The sequence below is a fragment of the Nuphar pumila genome, chromosome 7, assembly GCF_984573655.1.
Source record: "Nuphar pumila chromosome 7, dmNupPumi1.hap1.1, whole genome shotgun sequence".
Classification (NCBI taxonomy): Eukaryota; Viridiplantae; Streptophyta; class Magnoliopsida; order Nymphaeales; family Nymphaeaceae; genus Nuphar; species Nuphar pumila.
In genome coordinates this window covers 90459520-90483498 of record NC_143255.1, presented here as the reverse complement: position 1 = coordinate 90483498, position 23979 = coordinate 90459520, and the positions used below count along the sequence as shown (strand labels likewise).

General features: G+C 38.8%; 1 pseudogene; it reads right to left on the bottom strand.

Moving 5' to 3' along the window:
* Nucleotides 1–5576: 5576 nt before the first annotated feature.
* On the bottom strand, nucleotides 5577–22532 carry LOC149832444 (CBL-interacting protein kinase 5-like; annotated as a pseudogene).
* Between the last annotated feature and the right edge of the window lie 1447 nt (nucleotides 22533–23979).

Below are 23979 nucleotides of genomic sequence, written 5' to 3'. Positions count from 1 at the left end.
ATATTCATTTGCAAATTCCAATTTCAATTCAGAGAAATCGATTTTCTCAAAATTTCTAAGTCTTATTCTAAAATCGATTTTCTCAAAACTTTAAGTTTTCAAATGATATTTCAAGCATTTTCAAAGTTCAAAATTCGATTTTCCAAGTTATAGCTCCAATTTCCAAGTTCTAATTCAAAGAGATCAAGTTTTTCAAAGTTATTTGAAATTCCTCAAAATCGATTTTCACAAAACTTCAAGATTTCTTCAGAAATTGATTTTCACTTTCTTCAAAAATATTCTTTCACTAAGCTCACGATTTTCCAAGTGTTATCTTTTCCAAGAATCTCCCAATATTTTCCAATATTCAAATCAAACATCATGTTTTCAAATATGCATTTTCAAAAATTCATAGCACATGACTGATTCTTTGTGCATTTAGGAAATAGAACATGATTTAGACAAGTTGAGCAAAGTTAAGCACACAATTGATCTTTGGTTCAATTACCCATGGTAAAGGCATCAAGAACGGTTGAACCTCGTACCGATAGGCGAGTCCCATTCTTCGGAATTATCCCGCATTTCTAAATGAAGGTGAGTTATTTTCAAAATCTTTTTCAAATGTCAGTTTGACTTGCAAAAGTGAAAATTTTGCGATGATAACAATCCTTAAATATTGTAATTCATGACATGAAACACCCCTTTCTTGATCCATTCAAATACAGTTAGTGTATACAGATCTTCAGGTCACATCAATATTTTCATGCCAAAAGTTGGAGGTCGTGTATTGAAGCATTTCATGACTTGTTCAAGCTCATTCTGTCTTAGACCGTCTATAAATAATTCATATTGTTCCATGAAGCGAAACATTGTTCAACATGAATACAGGGTTTTCTTCAGCGTGGCATGCATAGATTCAACTCTTTGTGTGCTTATCATACTAGCATAAAAGTATTGTCTTCCATATGCCAATGCCCACTTCTCTTTTTTTGCATATAAATTTTGTAACCACAGACAATCTTCAAGGTCGTATGTCTGAATAAAGGTGATCTCGTCTACGCTCTCAAGCACACACCTAATAAACTTTTTATCAAACCTTGTCTTCTGATTAAATATGTGTCCTATGTTCTTTGCTGCATTTTGAAAGATATGCCACAAACATAGCCGATGATGTGCATCTGGCCACACATGAAGCACTGCAGCCGCAATGGCGTGATCACCATCTGTAAGTACAACTTCAGGTTGCTTCTCGTTCATTGCCTGTGTAAATACTCTGAACAACCACTCAAAGCTTTCCTTGGTCTGGTCATACATAAATGCGCCGCCTAATATACAACTCTGTGAGTAATGGTTCACTCCGACAATCTGCGCAAATGGCCACTGTTCAGTATTAATCTTTACTGTAGTATCAAATACAAGCACATCATTGAAGCATTCATAATCTACTCTTGACTTTGAATCGACCCAAAACATATTCACAACATATCCATCTTCATCCAGTTGCATTGCACTAAAGAAACCAGAGTCATTGCTTCATTTCTTCTGTAAGTAATCAGCCAAAGAACATATTTCTCCATTCTTCATGTTATCTGTCCTCTTCCTTCTCAAGTGATTTCTTAGATCCTAAGGTATGAATGGCACATTATCGCGACCACCGTTTATGTGGGCAAACAAATTCTATGTCTTCCTTGGTGGATTGCCAGCGCTATCAGCTATTTCAGCCATTGCAGCATGCACTAAAGTTACTTTACGATGTGACCTTAACATAGGAGTCATAAATGATGCAGATAAATCATGATTATGATCACTGATTAAAGTACGAACTAGAAAAATTTCATTCGGATGTCTTCTCAAAACCATTCTCGCTTGACATCCACATCTTGATTCTGGCATGCTTCTTGTTGGATTTCCTATTGATTTCTTCCAACCTTGCTTGGAACAAACATATGTCTTTCTCACCACGACACCCTGTGCATTTTTTGACCAAGAAAACCTTTTCACACTGAAGCCAACTTTTAGGGCATAATCATTGTAAAATTTATATGCAGCTTCATCATTATTAAACTGCATTCCTTCTACCAGAACATAGTCAAGTGTACTTCCATGTTCATTTGCAGTGCCTACACTTTTATTATGTGTACTGTCATGATAATCTACCTCATTATTGAATTGCATTTCTTCTACTAGAACATTCAAGTCAAGAGTGGGTCTAATGCCTGTACCCTTCTTGTCATGTATATCATTAGTGCATATGTTCAATTTTTCAGTTGCGTCATTACTATAGATGTTCAATTCTCCATAACTTTCAATTGATTGAGCTACATCGTCTTCATTACAACCTGATGATAAGCTCAAGAATATTATAAGCAATATATCAGTTTGTGTTGCCAGCAAAATAGCAAACAAATCGATATTAACTAACATAACAATATCTCACAAATCAGTAGTATGTTACTAATACAGCGGTTTGAGATACAATGCATATAATGAGTGAATGTAGGATACCTGATGCATATGTTACTAGCATTTGTAAACAAGCATTCTTGTCAATAGGTCCCAGCGTCTTACAAATATCGATAAGTTTCCAACCATCGTAAGAACAAGATCTACCTGTAGTAACAAAACAATGCCTTAATGGCACACAAGACGACATGCCTTTTTCATTGACAGCATGATGAGATGGAAAGCTACTCACGACGCTTTAATGGCACTGGTCGGAATATTTGTGCGTCATTGCTTTCTTCCATAATGCCTAACGACAACGCAAAAGAAGAGAAGACACGGGAATGTTTTGTAAGCAATATATCATGTTACGTTAGCAAGCGCATACATTTACTACAAATTAATCAGAATGCATATAACAACGAATACCGATAAGGGTTAGCAAGTCAAAAAATCGATTTAATGAATGACAGTATAAAATCAACTGTGGTTTGATATTTGCTTATACTGAGCATGGAGTTGTCACTTACCATGCCAATAAAAGACTCAAAATGTCGTACATGTGTGTTGACGATAACGTTGTCAGTAGATCCAAGAGGCTGTGAAACGAGTTCAATACAAAACGCTGACAGAGCAGCGATTTGAATGCGTGTAACGATGTGTTTCTGCACACACACATTTTCAAAGTCTGTGTACAAATATCTTATGAATACATATTACAAAACATATAATATCTTACAAATCGATATACACATCGAATAATATATTGAAAATCGATACAACAGTTCAGCATAATAACTTACAAATCGACAATACAAAATCATAATATCTAAAAAGTCGATAAATATATCTTACAATAAATTACAAATCGATATGGAAGAAATTGAGCATAATAGCAAACAAATCGATATTAACTAACAAAACAATATCTCACAAATCGGTAGTATGTTACTAATACAGTGGTTTGAGATACAATGCATATAATGAGTGAATGTAGGATACCTGATGGGGGTGGAGGCCCTTCTTTAGCATTTGTAAACAAACATTCTTGTCAACAGGTCTCAGCGTCTTACAAATATCGATAAGTTTTCAACCATCGTAAGAACAAGATCTACCTGCAGTAACAAAACAATACCTTAATGGCACACAAGACGACATGCATTCTTCATCGATAGCATGATGAGATGGAAAGCTACTCACGACGTTTTAATGGCACTGGTTGGAATGTTTGTGCATCATTGATTTCTTCCATAATGCGTAATGACAACAAAAATAAAGAGAAGACACATGAATGTTTTGTAACACAAGGCAGACGCAAGAAGCCGACAATGTGTTGTAAAATAGGATACAAAAAAGGCGAAAACCTTAAATAGCAAGAGAGGATCTACCTGGAGACAAAGGCAAAGTTTGCATTGACAATGGGAGCTACTGTTATAGCAGATGGCGCAAGAGTTTAATGAATAGCGAACGCCTACACCTTAAATAGTTAACATCAAACTTTCTGGATGGAGGACTTTTTTGTCCTTTTCTCATACCATAGTTTCCCAACTTTTGAATGGAGGATATTTTTGTCATTTCCTAGAACCATCATTTCAGGGCAAGAAAAGCAAGTAAGGGTGATTAAGTCTTTGCAACAGCACTAGAGTCCGATGTAAAGTTATGTCAACATACACGGGAATACGAGCCCCATGTGCGTAAATACGTGGCGCTCATTTGCCCCCCCGAACACAGACGTGGGATTTAGTGAATCATCGGGGGAGAACTTACACCCCCTCTCCCCTTCCCCCCTTGCATATTTTTAGAGTTTCTTTTATTCCTTTTATTTTATTTTTATTTGCTTTGTATTTTTATTTTATTTTTATCTTCTCTCTCTCTCTCTCTCTCTCGATAGTGGCGAATTTGATATATCATCGGAATACTTTATGGTGGCTAATGATGTGTTTTATCCTTCATGTCTTCACAAGACAAACAAATATCCATGGAGCTGAAACTTGAAGAACAGTGCCACACATGATCAAAGAGGTTTTGATTTGAAGGCATGAGTGTCATGTATGAACTTGTACTGATCATAACTTCTGGAGGTCAAGAGGGTGTCCAATACAAGATGATAGAATTTTTTGTTACTTCAGAATGGATATAATGAGAAAAATATGTGAATTACGACCGTTAATTGGTAGTGGATTTTCTTGCTCCAAGGATGTAAGGGGGTGTTTGTTTCATGTCCTAGGGGGCTGTCTTTCATAGCAAACATGCCCTCTTATCTACAAAGGCTGAAACAAACATGACCCCACATAATGAATGCAAACAGGCAGGTTTCATGTCAAAATGGGTTCATACCTCTCCCCACCAACTTACCCTCCAAAGTGGCCCTTTGAAAGAGTCTTCCCTTGAGTGGAGAACAAGGTTCAACATTTTGACCTGCATTTTTTCCTCCAACATTACGGTTCTCATATGCTTACTGCATTGATTTCCCTAGAGTTTTACGCTTTCCATAAAATTCATGTCTGAGGAGTGCACTTGGCACTTTTCTTGTTTCACATTCAACATCCTGAATTGGCTTCATGTCCTGGTCACCATGACTTGCGTTAGGTATCAAAATCACTTTTCAATTAGAGAATTTTGTGGTGAAGCTACCTGCAGGTAGTAAGCAATTTGTTTTGTTGTTTAAACCAATGGCTTGAAACATTTTCTGGCCCTCTTGGCCATCAATTTTATTCTGTTGCCACTGACATCCATAATGGATATCTTGTGGAAGATATAGTACTAGCAGGATTCTACCAAGAATTTATCATCTTCCCACACCCACAAACTACAGTTTTACACTTTGTAGGCATTGAGGTTTTGTTTTTTGCATCTTGTAGAACATGACCAAGTTCATGAACTCAGGCGCAAAATAACCATTGGAGGGTTACAAGGGAATAGAAATGTTGACAGTTTTTATCACTTATAACTGTTCTATAGCCAGTGCCAATCCAGAAAAAACTCTGTTCTATAGCCAGTGTCATCTTTTTTTTTTTAATTATATAATAAATATTTATGCTTTTAGAGTGTACTAAACACAGCCTACAAAATGATAAATAGGATACACGCATCATTATACATGCCAAATAATGAGAGATCAAAAAGTCAAAATGGAAAAGAAAATTACAACTCAACTAAGCCTGTTGAGGCTGCTTTTCATTAGCATGGTGTTGGGGTTGTTGGTCCCCTTGCCATGACCATACTAGGTCCTTGAGAGATGGCTTAAGACTATTATCACAAAACTTCTGATATTCAAAGGTGTTCCCTGATGATTTCTTGATCTCTACTACATGGAAGGAGGGATCAAGTGACCTCAAAGATCTCAGCATTTATAGACAAGTGACCCTTCCTCCCGCCCTTGCTACCTTGCAGCTTCACTATCCCATCCTTCTTCTTCACCTTAAATCTCTGTCTTTGCAATCTCCTCCAGCTTCAACACGATGTCTGATGGCGCCTTTTGTGTTATGAACCTCGCCTCGTGCTTCACATTGTTCTCTTTCTCAAACACCCAGAAAGATTGAATCTTGATGAGAGGGATATGATGTCAAATGCATTAATGCAAGTTGGTTTTAGAGATAAATTCTCAATCTTGTCCTCATGATCATGATCTGATACGAATTTAGGCCGCATCTATGTCCCCTAGGTTGATCTCATTGTCAAGTGTCGGGGCTTCGATTGGCTTGAACCCTTTCTGGAACCAAGAATTCTTCATGATCCCAGCTATGTTGATCCTCGTACTTGGGTTTGGATCGAGAACTCGAATTAAGAGTTTTCTGACCTTTGAAGAAAACCATGGTGGATACTTGAACTCCCCTTTACTGATCTTTCTGTACATCTCCATGATGTTGGTGTCATGGAAAGGGAGGTAGCCAGCCAGGAGCACGAAGAGGACCACGCCGCATGACCATGTGTCGGCCTTGGATCCATCATACGCCTTCTTGTTGATAATCTCTGGGGTGACATATATGCCGGAGTCCCACAGGTTTTGTGGAGCAGCCCATCAGTCCTCTGGCTATTGCTAAGTGCGCTGAGACCAAAATCAGACACCTTGAGGTTGCCATTGTCGTAGGTTTTCAGGCTTAAGATCACGGTGGTACATGCACGACTGTGGCAGAAGTCTACTGCCCCAATGAGTTGCTGGAAGTAGTTCCTTGCTGCGTCTTCCTTAAGCTTGCCTTTGCCCACCTTATTGCAAAGCAGGTTATATGTTCCCCCCCGAACAGGGCCGGTACTGAGATCTCATGTTCGAGGGTTCCAAATAGCGCCACGTATAAGATGCAGACCGACATGTATCCCCATGTGTGTCCGCATCATATTGCATCGTAATTTGGTGCCGCAGCAAAGACTTAAGTACCCTTTACCGCCATTCGCTTCCTCTTCCTCGAACGGACATAAATGCCCTCCTTCTAGAAAACTGAATCGTCGGTTCGTGAAAAGGACAAAACTGCCCTCCATCGTTATCATGCCAAAACGTTCCGCAAAGTTTGCGTATGTAGCAAGCCTTATGTTGTAGGATTTAAATAGTTCAAAACAATCCATTCTCGCTCTAAGCAGAAAACTCTACCGAAGCATACTCTGCTTTCATCTGTTGTCGCCGGAGCATCCTTTCCTTTGTTCCAGAGCATCAGTTTCCGTCTTACGCGCAGTCGCAGCATCGTTGTTACCTTCTGTTGCGTATTAGTTGTTACTGTTGCTTACTCTACAGTCGGAAAATCCAAAATCCCATCATTTCGGTGAGTTTCGTTTAAGGTTTCTTTCTTTAATCTGAAGATTGCTTCTTATACAACGATTTGTAAGTTTGATAAATCTTACAACGATGTGTACTTATGAACCCAAATATTCTGACGATTTCTAATCATGATGATCGTGTAATGTGTTGTGTAGGTTAGCAATGTCTGCGCCTTATCAGATTAGAGATACCCCATCGTTCTATGGGTTGTCTATTAGAGAAGTGATCCACCAGTCCCATCTATCTAAGGTTTTTGAAAGATACCAAAATATACTTAAGATTGAGAACGATGAAGACATGGAAAAAACCTTGGAATCGTATTATGCGAAGGATTATCCATCAGATATCGAGGCTGCAGACCAAAGGAAGAACTCTGAAGAATGAAAGATGCAGAACAAGGATGACGAAGAGAAGGCAAAGCAAAGAAATATTGATGAGAATATAAATAGAAGGCGGAGGATTAACGCAGAGCAGATGAAAAGGAAGAAGAAGAATGTGGAGGAGTGGGAAAGGTATTTTAGCAAGATAGTGGAGGAGACTAAGGCGGAATGTGAGAGGAGAGACTTGGAGCGTAGAGCAATGCGAAACAAGGCAAGGCTACTGAAGGAGGCGGAGGAGAGACGAAGGCAAATGAATAAGGAGGAGGAAGAGAAGGAACAAAATATTCCTCAGTATGAGGAAGAAAATGAAAGGCGAAGGAGGGAGAAGGAGTTTAAGGAAGCTAAGGAAATGCAAAGGCAGGAGAAGGAGAATAAGGAAAAGAAGGAAAGGCAACAGAAGGAGAAGGAGGAGGAAGAAAAGGAAAGGGAAAGGAAGAAACATGAGGAAGTGCAGGAAAGAGAAAGGAAGAAGAAGGCAGAGGAAGTGCAGGAAAGAAGGAAACAAGAATTGGAGGAGATGGAAAGGCGGCAGAAGGAGGAGGAGGAGTAAGAAAAGGAAAGAGAAAGAGAAAAGAAGAAGTAGAAGGTGAAAGTGCAGGACAGAAGGAAACAAGAATTGGAAGAGATAGAAAGACGACAGAAGGAAGAGGATGAGAAAAAGGAGAGAGAAAAGATGGAGAAGGAGGAAGAGAAAAGGAAGAAGAGAGAAAGGAAGGAGGAGGAAGAGAAAAAGGGAGAAAGAAAGGAAGCAGGAGCAGGAAAGAAAGGAAGGAGAAGGAGGACGAGAATAAGGAGAGAGAAAGGAAGCAGGAGGAGGAAAAAAGGAGAGAAAAAGGAAGGAGAAAGAGGGGGAGGCAAAAAAGGAGAGAGAAAGGAAGCAGAAGGAGGAAAAGAAACGAGAGAGAGAAAAGAAGCAGAGGGAGGAGGAGGCAAAAATGAAGAGAGAAAGGAAGCAGAAGGAGGAGGAGAAACGGGAGAGAGAAAGAAAGCAGAAAGAGGAGGAGGCGAAAAGGGAGAGAGAAAGGAGGCAGAAGGAGGAGGAGAAAAAAAAGAGAGAAAGGAAGGAGAAGGAGGAGGAGGCGAAAAAGAAGAGAGAAAGGATGCAGAAGGAGGAGAAAAGAGAGAGAAAGGAAGCAGAAGAAGGAGGAGAAAAGGGAGAGAGAAAGGAAGCAAAAGGAGGAGGAGAAAAAGGAGAGAGAAATGAAGGAGGAAGAGAAACGGGAGAGAAAAAGGAAGCAGAAGGAGCAGGCAAAAAAGGAGAGAGAAAGAAAGCAGAAGGAGGAGGAGAAACGAGAAAGAAAAAGGAAGGAGAAGGAGGATCAGAAAAGGAAGGATAGAGAAATGATGGAGAAGGTGGGTGAGAAAAGGAAGGCCAAAGAAATGCAGGCGATGGTGGAGTCAGTAGAGATGGAGATTGAAAGGCAGTTGGAGACTGTGGACCCACCAGAAAGTCCCAGGTTGGAGGGAGAACAGGAGAAAATAACGATCAAGGTAAATATATCCGTCCTGTCTGTGAAGATTTAATAATATGTTTAGCGATTTTGGTATAGCGATTACTGTGTTACATATTAATATGTATAGCGATTACTGTGATAGTTTGTGTGCAACCAATATTATTTATAGCGATTAGTAGAATACTATTTATAAATACAAATGGAACTAATTTACAATTGGTAGGAATAATATGTTATTTTGTGTTATAGGGAGGTCACAGGAGAAGTAGAGCACCAGGTGAAAAGCTCGGAGGTTGGTGTCAATGGCATGTTGTTCTGTCGTGGTATGGTCAGCTGAGTGCATATCAGAAAGACCGATTACGAAATATGCACTTCGATGTCCTTTTGAACCAGAAATATTTTGAAACTTGTTGGAATACCATGACCCACATGGTAAATAAGTAGAATGATAAGACGAACATATTCCAGTTTGATTCTTTTGAGATCACCATGACTCTAGAAGAAGTGGCGAGGATCACTGGCCTTAAGTGCGATGACAGTGTTGTCCTATTACGGTATTTAAACTATAACACAAGGGAAAAATGCACGGCCCTTTTAAGAATGTCGATGGACGAATGGAGTCAATGTATTTATGGTGGAATCAATTCCACATCAATGAAAGTGTCATTTTTTTGTAATAAATGAGGAGGCCACTCCGCTACTTGTGCATCTGAAATAGCTGACCAAGAGTTGCGCGGCTTCCTTCTATATATTTTTTGGTCTTACATTATTTTCTGATTGTTCTGGTTCGAGAATAAGTTACGTGTGGCTGCAGTACCTGGAAGACTTAGACGAAGTCGACAACTATGCATGGGGTGCCGCTATGCTCGCACACTTGTACAGTCAACTCTACCGTGCGAGTAAGGGTACGAAAATAGTTAGGGGATTTTGGCCATTTGTTCAGGTATTTGTTTATTACATACTTAGTAACTGTAGACAAATCTCATTGCAGGTTGTGGTGTTACTAATAATATTGTTTTTGTTAGGCCTAGGCATTGGAACATATTATCCCATTGCGTCCACGTTGTAGCCCTCCGATTTGTGGTTTTCCAAAGATCGGTCGCTGGGCTAGAATAAACGTCACAGTTCATAATGCTAAGTCCATTTTAGATGGGCTGCAACTAAATGAGGTAAGCATTCTAAAATTGTTTACAATCGCGTCAACATTTACCATTGAGTATTATAAATCATTGTAATGTTTAACATTCTTAAGTATCCATTGCTGCAGGATTGTCTTTCGTAGTACATATCATTGTTGCCATATCATGCATAAATAAATTATAATATATTTGTCATTCATTATTAAAAAGAATTACCAATGTACAGGTTTTGTGGATACCTTATGGAGATGGGGAGGACGATGATCAAGACGTTGTTGCGGAGGCTACTAGATTGTCTGACCGCGATTTGTGGCTGTTCTGCAATTTTGAAGCTGAGTTGCAGCAAGGTAGTCGAGTTCTCCTACAATCTGGCTTGGGGCAGTCTATCCCAAATAAGCCTTTGGAAGTGAGAAGAAAGATGAATAGTGGTGGGGGCAGGAACGTGAATTGGCGCAATCGCTACAGGGACAAATTATTAAATTGGAACTCAGGTGGTTTTCCTGCCGTATTGTATGATCATGAAGGACGACAATTTGATCCATTCTATTTCGAAAGGTATTGGGAACCATTGCGGCGAAATCAGAAGATTGATTAAATTTTGAACCCATGCCTCCCAACTGCCCCTTCTCATGTTGCAGCTCAACCTCTACAACCAAAATGTCGTCTCTCTCTGGTTATTACGACTAGTCCCTCAGTAATAAAGCGCGAGGAAGAGCGAACACTTGCTCCAAAAGAGAATATTGTCTCTGCCGCAAGGTTCGAACTTATGGAGAGGAAGAATAAGAAATTAAGGACAGAAGTAAGCACTATGGGGATTCGATTGAACTCAGTGGTAGAGATGATGACCGGTTTTCTTAATAAGATGGGCGCAAAGCCGGACCTGTAAAGAGGCCAATGAGGCTTGGGCCAAAAAAAAATTAGGGGCCCATTTTTAAGGCCCGAGCTCCCCTATTTTTATTTAATATAATATAAATATTTGTAATATTATATTTGTTTAATGTGAATGCAAATTTTATTGTTATTTTGATTCTTTAAAAAAAAATTCGGAGGCGCTGCCTCCCTCCTACTATTAATAAGGGGCTCATTTTTTCCCTCCGCCTCAGGCCCCATAAAACACAGGTACGACTTTGGATGGGCGCAACCAAGAGGCCACGCAGGATAGACAGTCCACCAATAAAAAGTGAGAGACAAGTCTATGATATTTCATCTGATTCGTCAAGTGCCTCAGAATAAATCCTAGATTTTCATTTTTATCACGCTAGGTTTTTGTTGTAATTGTATAATGAATTGTCATAACATGACATTCTTTTATTGTTTAATTCTTTATTATTACATCCTTTCGTATGTGGATCTCGGTAATAAATAAACTTTAATCGAAAATAGATGTTTGTTCAGAAATCGTGGCATTGCCTAACCTCTTTGGCATCGCTAAGATAAAGCATTTCTGTTTAGCAATCATTGTATTTGTCTCCGTCTTAAAAGAATATCACAAAAAGGATTGGCGATGTAAGCCGTGAACAATAATTTATCGAGTTCTGGCGGCGTAAATGATAACAGTCAATAGTGATAAGAAAATGTTGATGCTCCAAAATCTGTACGATACGGTTCCCGGTCAGCAATTGTTCATTTGGCAGGGACACCTTCAATGTAAACCGCGATAATGAACGTTTGTTGTTAAAAAACCCGATAAGGAAAGTATGTTGTATGAATATATCGATGTATCCATATACGATAATCAATAGAATAATCGTGAAAGAGTATTCATACCTGAAAAACGGGTTTGTTCAGGTCGTGTCAATCTCCCATTGAACGATTGTTATAATGCGACCGACAAACCATAATTTTTTAATTATTTAAAACTCAATCATTTAATTTGTGGGGTGTTTCCGAAAAAGGCTGGCATGCGAAAGGACGTATTTTTAAATATTTAAAATGCAAAGGGCGGCATGTGGAAAGACGTATTTTTAAATACTTCAAATACAATCATTTAATTTGCTGGCGGTTATCGAAAAAGGGCGGCATGCGAAAAGACGTATTTTTATTTATTTAAAACACAATCATTTAATTAGCAGGATGTTTTCGAAAAAGGGCGGCACGTTAAAGGACTTTACCTTTGTATTTGACTGAAGACGTCATTTCCGTATCTGCGTTGCAAAGGTGCCATCGATATCTCTGTCCAGGCATGGCGCCGAAGAAGGGGACAATTAGAGCAGTACGACCAGCCATGGCGGCCAAGAAAAGGACGATGAGAGCAATATGACCCGGCACGGCGCCAAAGACGATGGGAGCACTACGACCGAACACGACGGCAATGGAGAGGACGATGGGAGCAAAACGACCAGGCACGGCGCCAAAGGAGTGGGCGATGGGAGAAAAATGACCAGGCATAGAGCAAACATAGAGGACGATGGGAGCAAAACGACCAGGCACTGCACCAACAGAGAGGACGATGAGAGAAAAACGGCCAGGCACGTCGTCAAAGAAGAAGACAACCACATCCTTAGTACCAACACTAGCGCTTAAGACGTATATTTTTTTGAAACGCTTGAGCGGTTTAGTCAACATTTGTCTTTTCATGTCGTATTTGGACTTGTGTTGTTTACTGTAGACAATAATTTCAATATCGAATCCTGAATACCACGCTCATGGTGCACTCAGTGCAATATCCACAGGCAAGGGTGGGCGGCAACGCCCTGATGAGTTCGTAGATGACATCGAGCAGATGCAAGATGAATTTGCAGACGGGAACACTATTAGTAATTTTATAAGTATTTAACCACTATCAATTTCTTGGTCATCAGTTTGTATGTATTGAAGTTCATAAATTTGTGCAACCAGACAATGTGTGATTTTGTCAATTACATTCATAGCAACCCAACGAGCAAAAAATTGATTCTTTAACGAGCTTATGGGTGTCGACATTGTCGAGTGGATGTTGCTCTGTGCTGACGATGCTCCTTTACAAAGTAATGAGGTTGATTGTGGCATATTCGTAATGAAGCATATTGAAGCAATATACAATGGAGAAGAACCTTGTTTCCACGCTGTATGAGCTTTGTATCCGATGTTATTGGGTATTCCTGTTATATATTGGTTTCACATTACATGTTTTGTTGCAGGAACATATTCCGGAAATACGCTATAAAATATGCAGAAAATTGATTGAGTTTAAAAAGAACGTCAGACAAAATATGTAAAGTGAAACCTATCGATTGCTCTGTCTGTATAACCTAACGAGCTCCGCCATCACCGCTCTCGCCCTCCTCCTCAATAGCAACCCAGTCGGTGCAGTCGCGCTAAGGGTGGCCAGCAGAAGCTCCACCACGTCCTCTTTCTCTCCCTAGCGAGGAGGTCTCAGAAGAGTTGTCGTTACGGTGATGGGGGTTCATCTCGCCGCAGTATGATTCGTCTGGTTTTCTGGTATCAACACAATCAGAGAGACAAAGACGGAGAGAGAGAGAGACACAGAATGAAGATATGTAGGAGGAAGTCAGATAGGCCAATTTTTTAAGACTACAAATTTTGTAAATCCGTCTCCGTTGAAATATAATTCGAAGATTACAAAACATGCTTGCAAATCGTTGTACTGCTTCCTCTACAAAAATTAAATCATATTCAGAAATAGTTTTTTGTTGTATATGCATAACCAATGCTAGTAAAGTTGTTCTTCAGTAATGAAAAATACTGTACGGCGAAAGATATTTTGGTGCGGTTCCTACGGCGAAAGATATTTTGGTGCGGTTCTGAAATCTTTCTAAAAATCACATTCCGTGAACTTATCAATAAGAAAGGTTTGTTCTAAGAAATTGCTGTATTGCTGAACCTACGATAATGTACACCTAAGGTGATTTCTTGGGACACGTGTGGACGTACTTGTGGATTTATTTAAGACCCAAAAATTCGGTCCAATCACATTGATTACTATTGAGAATAGTCCTCTGGCATGACATTGTTCAATTTCATTAATGCGGAGTGTATTTTTATTTAAGATTTTCTTTTGGTTTAATGAAACTGACATATATACTTGAAAACTGACGAAGGGTGATAAGACGTTTCATTAATATTTGAATGACACAACACATAGTTCCACTTTGCTTCGCGAATAAGGAACCGACAAATCGACAATTCCTGCATAAACGACTTGTTCTAGAATCAAGTATATAGGCAGCTTCGACGCAGTTGCCGTATCCATCTATACTTTTTTATATGTCTGCAATATCATAATTAAAGGAAACGTCGTTTAAAATTCAAGAAATTTTCAAATTCTTACACAAGTTTTCATGGTGGTAGCAGTGTAGTTGACATTAGACCACCAATTCTGAACATCAAGCATGTCGTATCGCTTTGTTCTATTCGTAATTACGAAAGCGACGTTAATGGCTCTTATTCACCACTTTTTTCATATGCCAGCAATAAAGCGATGTTTAAGCATCAAACATTTCATAACGATGTTGAATATTATCATTTCGAACATTAGAAGTCTTTGTTCATTGCATATATCGCAGTCTCATTCTGCGACTGTCAATCACGCGGGTTGAGCGCACATCTTTTATCAATTACAAGCCTTTTAGATCCTCACGATGCCTCCGTCACTTTCTCCTCTGCAATTAGAAAGGACGTTAATTTTTTGCAGAGTTCTTCGCGGAATCCGGGTATATCAACCTGCAAGGAGAGATTGTAAAGTAGAACCAATAGACATGCACTTAATCCTCAATAACAGAGGCCAAGAAATGGCATACAACGTCGAAATAGGGTTCTGCACCATTGTATATCGCTTCAATATACTTCATTACAAATATGCCGCAATCAACACCATTATCTTGTAAAGGAGCATGGTATGCCGTGCGATAGATCCACTCGCTAACATCGACTCCCAAAATGGCTTTAAGGAAACCGATATGAGAATAATGCGACCGACAGTAAATTCATGACCCCAGTACACGACACGATACTCATATAGATGAAATCTTACGAGATGAGAAATGTCTAGCCGTAAACCAATGTCAACTTCCAACGAATTGTAAAACCATAGTTGTTTTTCGTGTAAATCCATCACGTATAAGACCCAATGCTTTTCAGATTGCCAGAGTGTAGGAATCAATATATGCAAATAGATCGAAAGAATGTTGTTAGCACTGTTATGTTGTAACCTTGCAAGCTAGGTTTGTTTGCTTACCTTTTCACATGACAAAAGGTCTCTGCAATGATTACCGTTAACCCAATAAGGTAGGCCGTCTTTGAATCCACTGGAGTATGGCAAACGCCGTAAGATTGTCTGCATACCGAAGCATTGCTAACATTAACGTTAGCACACGAATCAATTGGGCTAAATCAATAAACAAAAGCAACATAAAATACAACCGAGATACCATGAAATATGGGCTAACGATGCTTATAGTCTGGCTTGGTGCGTTGCTTCTAATATAACTGACGAAATCGGCTATAGTCTATTTGCAGCAAATATGGTGTTGTTAACGCACCTACACATGGCTTACGAATATAGAAAACTTCTACTGGTTTCATACGAACAAAATTACTGATCATGTTGCATTGTGAGAATTCATTGCACATTCATTTCAGGTCCTCCAGGAGTGATTCACTAAGTTTGCGCCCAACTTCGTCGGTTGATGTTCTACTGAAATGAATAAGGACATTAAAATTACGGGATTGAAATTAAATTATATAGTACACAACACAAATCGCAAAAAATGACATGAAAGAGACGATGTGTAGAAAATATACGCATGATTCGCCATTGTTGGTCGTGTAGCTGTCTTCGTCTGCCTCACCGTCCATAATTTTCTATGTGGGAGCGAGGAACTCCAGGTTTATGACGGAACCATCGGTTTGATTGTTGCTGGTTCACGAAGTATAAAATAATCACACCGTTCAGTACCTGTGCGGCTATTTATGACCCAAAAGATCTACTGCTCAACCAACATGATTAATGAATAATGTACGACAACTAAAAAATTTATGGTTATGCATTGGAACTTCGTAATTCAACTACATATTCGGTGCATAGCGAGTTGTGGGTATTGCGGGAAAGCGATTTGTGCTGTAATACTCGGCCTTTGTAAATAGTGTTAGTCAACACCGAATCACGCTGTCAAACGATAGTAGTATAAAACACGATTGTTAGAAATTGTGGAGTACCACTCATACTTGCACTTCCACTGTTAAAGCGAACAAAGCTCCCCTTGTAACAGATCAAGAGGTTTACTTACCGCTTAAGAAATGAAGTGAGGAAGAGAAAAGAGACATTGATTAGCCTTTTATTTATAATATATGGCTACATGTTTTCACAAGATAACAATAATGATTTCAAAAGGCAATCGGAGGTGCTGGAGAAGAAGTTGAATCGACGCTACGTCATAGCTTTACCAACTAACGTCGATAAATTGACCGGAATTCCTTCTTTGTTCCATGGTTAAACTCTCTTCGTCCAGGCATGGCGCCGAAGAAGTGTAAGCTTCGATTAGTGCTTATCGCTTGGAGCTGTGTAAGTAGACTTCGTATTCGTTGCATAGCCAATTATGGAAGTCGATTCCTGACATCACTGAAAAGCGATTTGTGGTTATCGTTGAATAGCGATTTGTGGCATCGCAGCATAATGATTTAAGGGTATTGTTCGACTGTCAATCTAAGCGGGATGAGAAACGTTGTTCAAGTAAGGTTTTTTGGGGCATTGATCAAGGTTGCGCTTCATTTTATGATCTAAGTAGGCTATCACCTACGCGGTGATATCTTACTTAGATCATAAAATGAATCGCAACCTTTATCAATGCCACAAAAAAACTTACTTGAACAACCTTTCTCAGCTCGCTTAGCTTGACATTTGAACAATACCCTCAAATCACTATGCTGCGATGCCACAAATCGCTATTCAACGATAACCACAAATCGCCATTCAGTGATGTCAGAAATCGACTTCCACCGGAAGCCACAAATCGCTATCTCTCGATTTAAGCAAACCCAACAACGGACCGCAAGTCGTCAATGACAAATCGCTATAAACTCTTAACAAATCCGACATTGTTGACTTCGGGTCATGCAAAGACGCATGACAACTATATTAATAGCCCACACAGGATTCCTGCGTCCCATACCTATCTGTCGAATGCATCAGAGCCTGTCATGAAAGAGAAAATATAAGACACTGTATTAAGTTTCACAACAAAAGCGTACCTCCTCACAACATTGATTACATACCAAAAGACTTGTAAAACTCAAGCGATCGTTGCTGGAAATCTGGTCGGGAGGAATGGAGGTTTCAACGTTTGTTGGTACTTCTGTAGGGTATTGCTGCATGTTGGACATTACATGAGTTAGATATTGACAAGCTTCACGTAATGGGAAGCAATATAATGTCTTACATACCTGTTCATTCGAAGGGCTTTGTTGTTTTTTATTACAGGTTGGTTGTTTCTTAGTCATTTTCTTGCCAACCAATTCTAGTGCACCCTTTGCCCTTCGACGACTGCGATCAGAGGCAGGTTTTCTTTTGATGCCCTTCGCTTCATGAATATGTCCATCATAATCAACAACATTCACTACTGACTTGTTGAAGATAATGTTTACGCTTCGGCACTTCTCGGGAGTGTCAAGCGAAACATGATCTTCACCTACGCTGTTCGTTCCCATTATCTTCGGCTGGTATTCATTCGCTGCAACGGACTTAAGGTGAATTAATACCATATTTTCAAGTAACTGCATTGCAGCTTTTCTCACACATACATAGCCTTCTTCACTTCTCGATGCCAAATCTGCAACATGCATGAATGACCTACACAGTTGTTGGTAACGAGAGGCTATGCGACACTTCTCGTCAACACCAGATTTGCTCGCATTGTCCATAACGAGCATTTTAATCTTTGCGCATCTCTTCCATCTTCGCATTACGAAAGACTCAGGTATTTCTTGTATCTTCTCTTGATTGAGTGCCTTTAATGCATGACAACATATAATACCTTTGAATTCATACATTTTGCACAAACATGCAACTCTTCCGTTGTCAACATTGTACGTGACATGTGCTTTTTGCCTTTCGTGATGCTTTTCGCCTTGCCATAAAATATGGTATTTGTGCATATTATCGGTTTGCACGAGTCCTTCTATTTTGCAATTCATGACATGTAACACCTCTTTCTTGATCCATTTAAATACAGTTAGTGTATACAGAGCTGCAGGTCGCCTCAATATCTTCACGCCAAATGTTAGAGGTCGTGTATTGAAGCATTTCACGTCTTGTTCAAGCTCAATCTGTCTTAGATCGTCTACAAATAATTCATATTGTTCCATGAAACGAAACATTATTAAACATGAATACAGGGTTTTCTTCAATGCGGCATGCATAGATTCAACTCTTTGTGTGCTTATCATACCTGCACAAAAGTATTGTCTTCCATATGCCAATGCCCACTTCTCTTTTTCTGCATATAAATTTTGTAACCACAGACAGTCAATAAGGTCGTATGTCTTAATCATTTGCTCCCAATCTAACTTAAAGGTGACCTTGTCTACGCTATGAAGTACACACCTTGTAAACTTTTTGTCAAACCCTATATTCTGATTAAATACGTGTCCTATGTTCTTTGCTGCATTTTGAAAGATATGCCACAAACATAGGCGATGATGTGCATCTGCCACACCTGAAGCACTGCAGCTGGAATTGCGTGATCACCATCTGTAAGTACAGTTTCAGGATGCTTCCCATTCATTGCCTGTGTAAATACTCTGAACAACCACTCAAAGCTTTGCTTGGTCTGGTCATACAAAAACGCACCGCCTAATATACAACTCTGTGCGTGATGGTTCACTCCAACAAACTGCGCAAATGGCCACTGTTCAGTATTAATCTTTATTGTGGTATCAAACACAAGCATATCATTGAAGCATTCATAATCTACTCTTGACTTTGAATCTGCCCAAAACATATTCACAGTATATCCATCTTCGTCCACTTGCATTGCATTAAAGAAACCATGTTTATTGCTTGATTTATTCTGTAAGTAATGAACCAAAGAACATATTTCTCCGTTCTTCATGTTATTTGTTCTCTTCCTTCTCAAGTGGTTTCTTAGATCCAAAAGTGTGAATGACACATTTTCGCGACCACCATCTATGCGGGTAAACAAATTGTATGTCTTCCTTGGTGCAATGTCGGCGCTATCCGCTATTTCAGCCATTGCAGCATGCACTACAGTTACTTTACGATGTGACCTTAACATAGAAGTCATAAATGATGCAGATAAATCATGATTATGATCACTGAGTAAAGTACGAACTAGAAAATTTTCATTCGGATGTCTTCTCAAAACCATTCTCGCTTGACATCCACATCTTGATTCTGGAATGCTCCTTGTTGGATTTCCCATTGATTTCTTCCAACCTTGCTTGGAACAAATATATGTCTTTCTAACCAAGACACCCTTTGCATTTTTTGACCAAAAACCTTCTAACACTGAAGCCAACTTTTAAGGCATAATCATTGTAAAATTTATATGCAACTTCCTCATTATTAAATTGCATTCCTTCTACGGGAACAGAGTCAAGTGTAATTCCATGTAAATTCCCAGTTTCTACGCTTTTATTGTGTGTACTGACATCAAAATCTACCTCATTATTGACTTGCATTTCTTCTGCTGGAACATTCAAGTCAAGTGTACTTCCACGTACATTACCGGTGCCTAAACTAGAATAATCGTAGTCTACCTCACTATTGAATTGCATTTCTTCTACTGGAACATTCAAGTCAATAGTGGGTCTAATGCCTGCACCATTCTTTTCATGTGCATCGTTAGTGCAAATGTTCAATTCTTCAGTTGCGTCATTAGTATAGATATTCAATTCTCCAGATCTTTCCATTGATTGAGCTACATCACCTTCATTACAACCTGATGATAAGCTCAACAATGTTTTAAGCAATATATCAATTTGTGTTTGCAGCAAAATAGCAAACAAATCGATATTAACTAGCAAAAATGTGTCTCACAAAAATGGGAGTCTGTTACTAATACAGGGGTTTGACATACAATGCATATAATGAGTGAATGTAGGATACCTGATGGGGTAGAGGCCCTTCCTAGCATTTGTAAACAAGCATTCTTGTCAACAGGTCCCAGCGTCTTACAAATATCGATAAGTTTCCAACCATCGTATGGAGAAGATCTACCTGCAATAAACAAACAATGCCTTAATGGCACACAACACGACATGCCTTCTTCCTCGATAGCATGATTAGATGGAAAGCTACTCATGCCGCCTTAATGGCACTGGTTGGAATGTTTGTGCATCATTGCTTTCTTCCATAATGCCTAACAACAACGAAAAAGAAGAGAAGATAGTGGAATGTTTTGTAACCAATATATCAATTTGCGTTAGCAAGCACATACGTTTACTACGATTTAATCAGGATGCATGTAACAACGGATACCTATAAGGTTAAGAAAGTCAAAACAACGATTTAATGAATGACAATATGCGATTTGATGTTTGCTCATAATGAGCATCGAGTTGTCGCTTACCATGTCAATAGAATACTCATGTCGTACATGTGTGTTGACGATAATGCTCTCATTATATCTACGAGGCTATAACGCGAGTTTAGTAGAAGTCGCTGAGAGAGCAGCGATATGCATGCGAAAATCACTCCCTAATGCGTGTAACGATGTGTTTCTGCACACACACGTTTTCAAAGTCTGTGTACAAATATCTTACAAATACATATTACAAAACATATAATATCGAATAAATCAATATACTAATCGATTTGTAAGATATTGAAAATCGATACGACAGTTCAACATAATAACTTACAACTCGACAATACAAAACCATACTGTCTAAAAGGTGGATAAATATATCGCACAATAAATTACAAATCGATAAGGAAGAAATTGAGCATAATAGCAAACAAATCGATATTAACTAACAAAAATGTGTCTCACAAAAACGAGAGTATGTTACTAATACAGGGGTTTGACATACAATGTAGGATACCTGATGGGGTAGAAGCCCTTCCTAGCATTTGTAAACAAGCATTCTTGTCAACAGGTCCCAGCGTCTTACAAATATCGATAAGTTTCCAACCATCATAAGGAGAAGATCTACCTGCAATAAACAAACAATGCCTTAATGACACACAACACGACATGCTTTCTTCATCGATAGCATGATGAGATGAAAAGCTACTCACACTGCCTTAATGGCACTGGTTGGAATGTTTGTGCATCATTGCTTTCTTCCATGATGCCTAACGACAACAAAAATGAAGAGAAGACACAAGAATGTTTTGTAACACAAGGCAGGCACGAGAAGTCAACAATGTGTTGTAAAACAGGGTAAAAAGCAAGGCGGAAAACTCGACTGGAGAAGAAGGAAAAGTTTGGGTTGATAATGAGAGCTACTGTTACAACAGATGGCGCAGGAGTTTAATGGATAGGGAACGTCTCCACTTTAAATAGTTAACATCAAACTTTCCAACCATCGTAAGAACAAGATCTACCTGCAATAACCAAACAATGCCTTAATGGCACACAAGACGACATGCCTTCTTCATCGATAGCATGATGAGATAAAAAAGCTACTCAAGCTGCCTTAATGGCACTGGTTGGAATGTTTGTGCATCATTGCTTTCTTTCATGATGCCTAACAACAACAAAAATGAAGAGAAGACATGAGAATGTTTTGTAACACAAGGCAGGCACGAGAAAGAAACAATGTGTTGTAAAACAGGCTAAAAAACAAGTCGGAAAACTCGACTGGAGACGAAGGCAAAGTTTGGGTTGATAATGGGAGCTACTGTTACAGCAGATGGTGCAGGAGTTTAATGAATAGGGAACGTCTCCACTTTAAATAGTTAACATCAAACTTTCTGGATGAAGGACTTTTTTGTCTGCTTCTCGAACCGTCGTTTCACAACTTTTGAATGGAGGATATTTTTGTCATTTTCTCAAACCGTCGTTTCGGGGCATGAAAAGCAAGTAAGGGTGATTAGGTCTTTGCAACAGCACCAGAGTCCGATGCAAAGTTATGTCAACTTACACGGGAATACGAGGCCCATGTGCATGAATACGTGGCGCTCATTCGACCCCCCGAACACAGACGTGGGATTCAGTGAATCATCAGGGGCGAACATACACCACCCTCCCACCTTATTGAATAGCTCCCGTCCTTTCACATACTCCTTGACAAAGTATATCTTGGATTTGCTGGCCATGACTTCATAGAGTTGGACTATGTTTGGGTGGCGAACCAGCTTCATGATCGATATCTCACGTTTGATCTGGTCGATCATGCCTACTTTCAGCATCTTTTTCTTGTCAATTATCTTGATGGCGACGCTCTGCGCTGTGACAAGGTTTTGCATCAAGATACTACCCTTCATTTATCTTCTGGATTAGTGCCAGAAAAGGTATATTTATTCCGTTCATAGAAGTCATGAAAATAAGCTTAGCCATGCATATTTCTCTATATGATTAATGGGTTTGTGCTAAATAAAATAGGCTAAATGAAATGTGCTAAATGAGTTTTTCAGTTTTTTTTTTGTTTTTTTTTTAATTCTAACCGTACAGTGATCTATGTACTTGATTTTATAGGGATCAGCTCTTGAAGTGTTGGATTCCTACACATGCGTGAGTTTTAATAACATTCAAAAAATCAACGCTCTAAAATCTTTGTAAAATTTTGAGGCTCCAAATATCATTTTTTTCATCTAAAACACATGAGCAAGGTGTCGATTCCTAGTAAATCCATCATGCCCAACACATGCATGGGGTGAGAACAGCAAGAAAAACACGAAAAGAGCAGAAAAACCTATATATATATATAGAGAGAGAGAGAGAGAGAGAGAGAGAGAGAGAGAGATAAATGGGTCCATGCTAAATGAGTTTTATGGGTTTTTTCATTTTATTTTAAATTCTGATGTACAGATGTGATCTGTTTACTTGATTTTTATAGGGATCAGGTCTTGAAGTGTTAGATTCTGATTCATGTGTGGGTTTTTATAATGTTTGAAAAATGGGCGGTCCAAAATTTTTGAGGCTCCAAATATCATTTTTTTCATTGACTAGGTGCGGATTCCGCGTAAATCGACCATGCCCAACAGATTTATGAGGTTGAAACAGCAAAAAAAAAACACTGAAAGAGCTGAAAAACCCATTTAGCACATTTCATTTAACATATACCCCCACACACACATACATACATATATATATATATATATATATATATATATATATATATATATATATATATATATATATATATATTAGAAATATGATCATTTCCAACATTTTTTTTGCAAATCCAACCATGTGGCTGTGCTTGACATGGTGAATTTGCTAGGAATCAACCATTGGATCATGTGTTTTTTATGAAAAATATGATTTTTTAATGCTTGAATATTTATGAAAATTATGAGACATTGATTTTAAAGCCTTAAAAAAATCTCGTTTATGCATCAAAATCGAATTACTCAAGAGCCGGTTCTTATAAAACCAAGCATGTAGAAACCATCAGTATGGTTAGATTCAAGAGAAAAGAACAAAAAGTCTATGAAAATCAAGGTTCACACATTAGTTCTCATATTTTCAGTTATCATATTCTAGTAACTATATAATATATATATCTTGGATGGTTGTTTCTGCTACGTTTGGCTGAACATGTAATCAAGCTTCAACATGACAGCTTAAGCTTGAGCCCAAATTGCCGTCATCTCCCCTTTGGATCATATGTAATCACGAATTTAAACAGTTACTTTTTGTGAACCTCCTCCTGACATATATATATATATATATTGTGAGCCTCTTAGGATGTTTGCATGCAAACCTTAT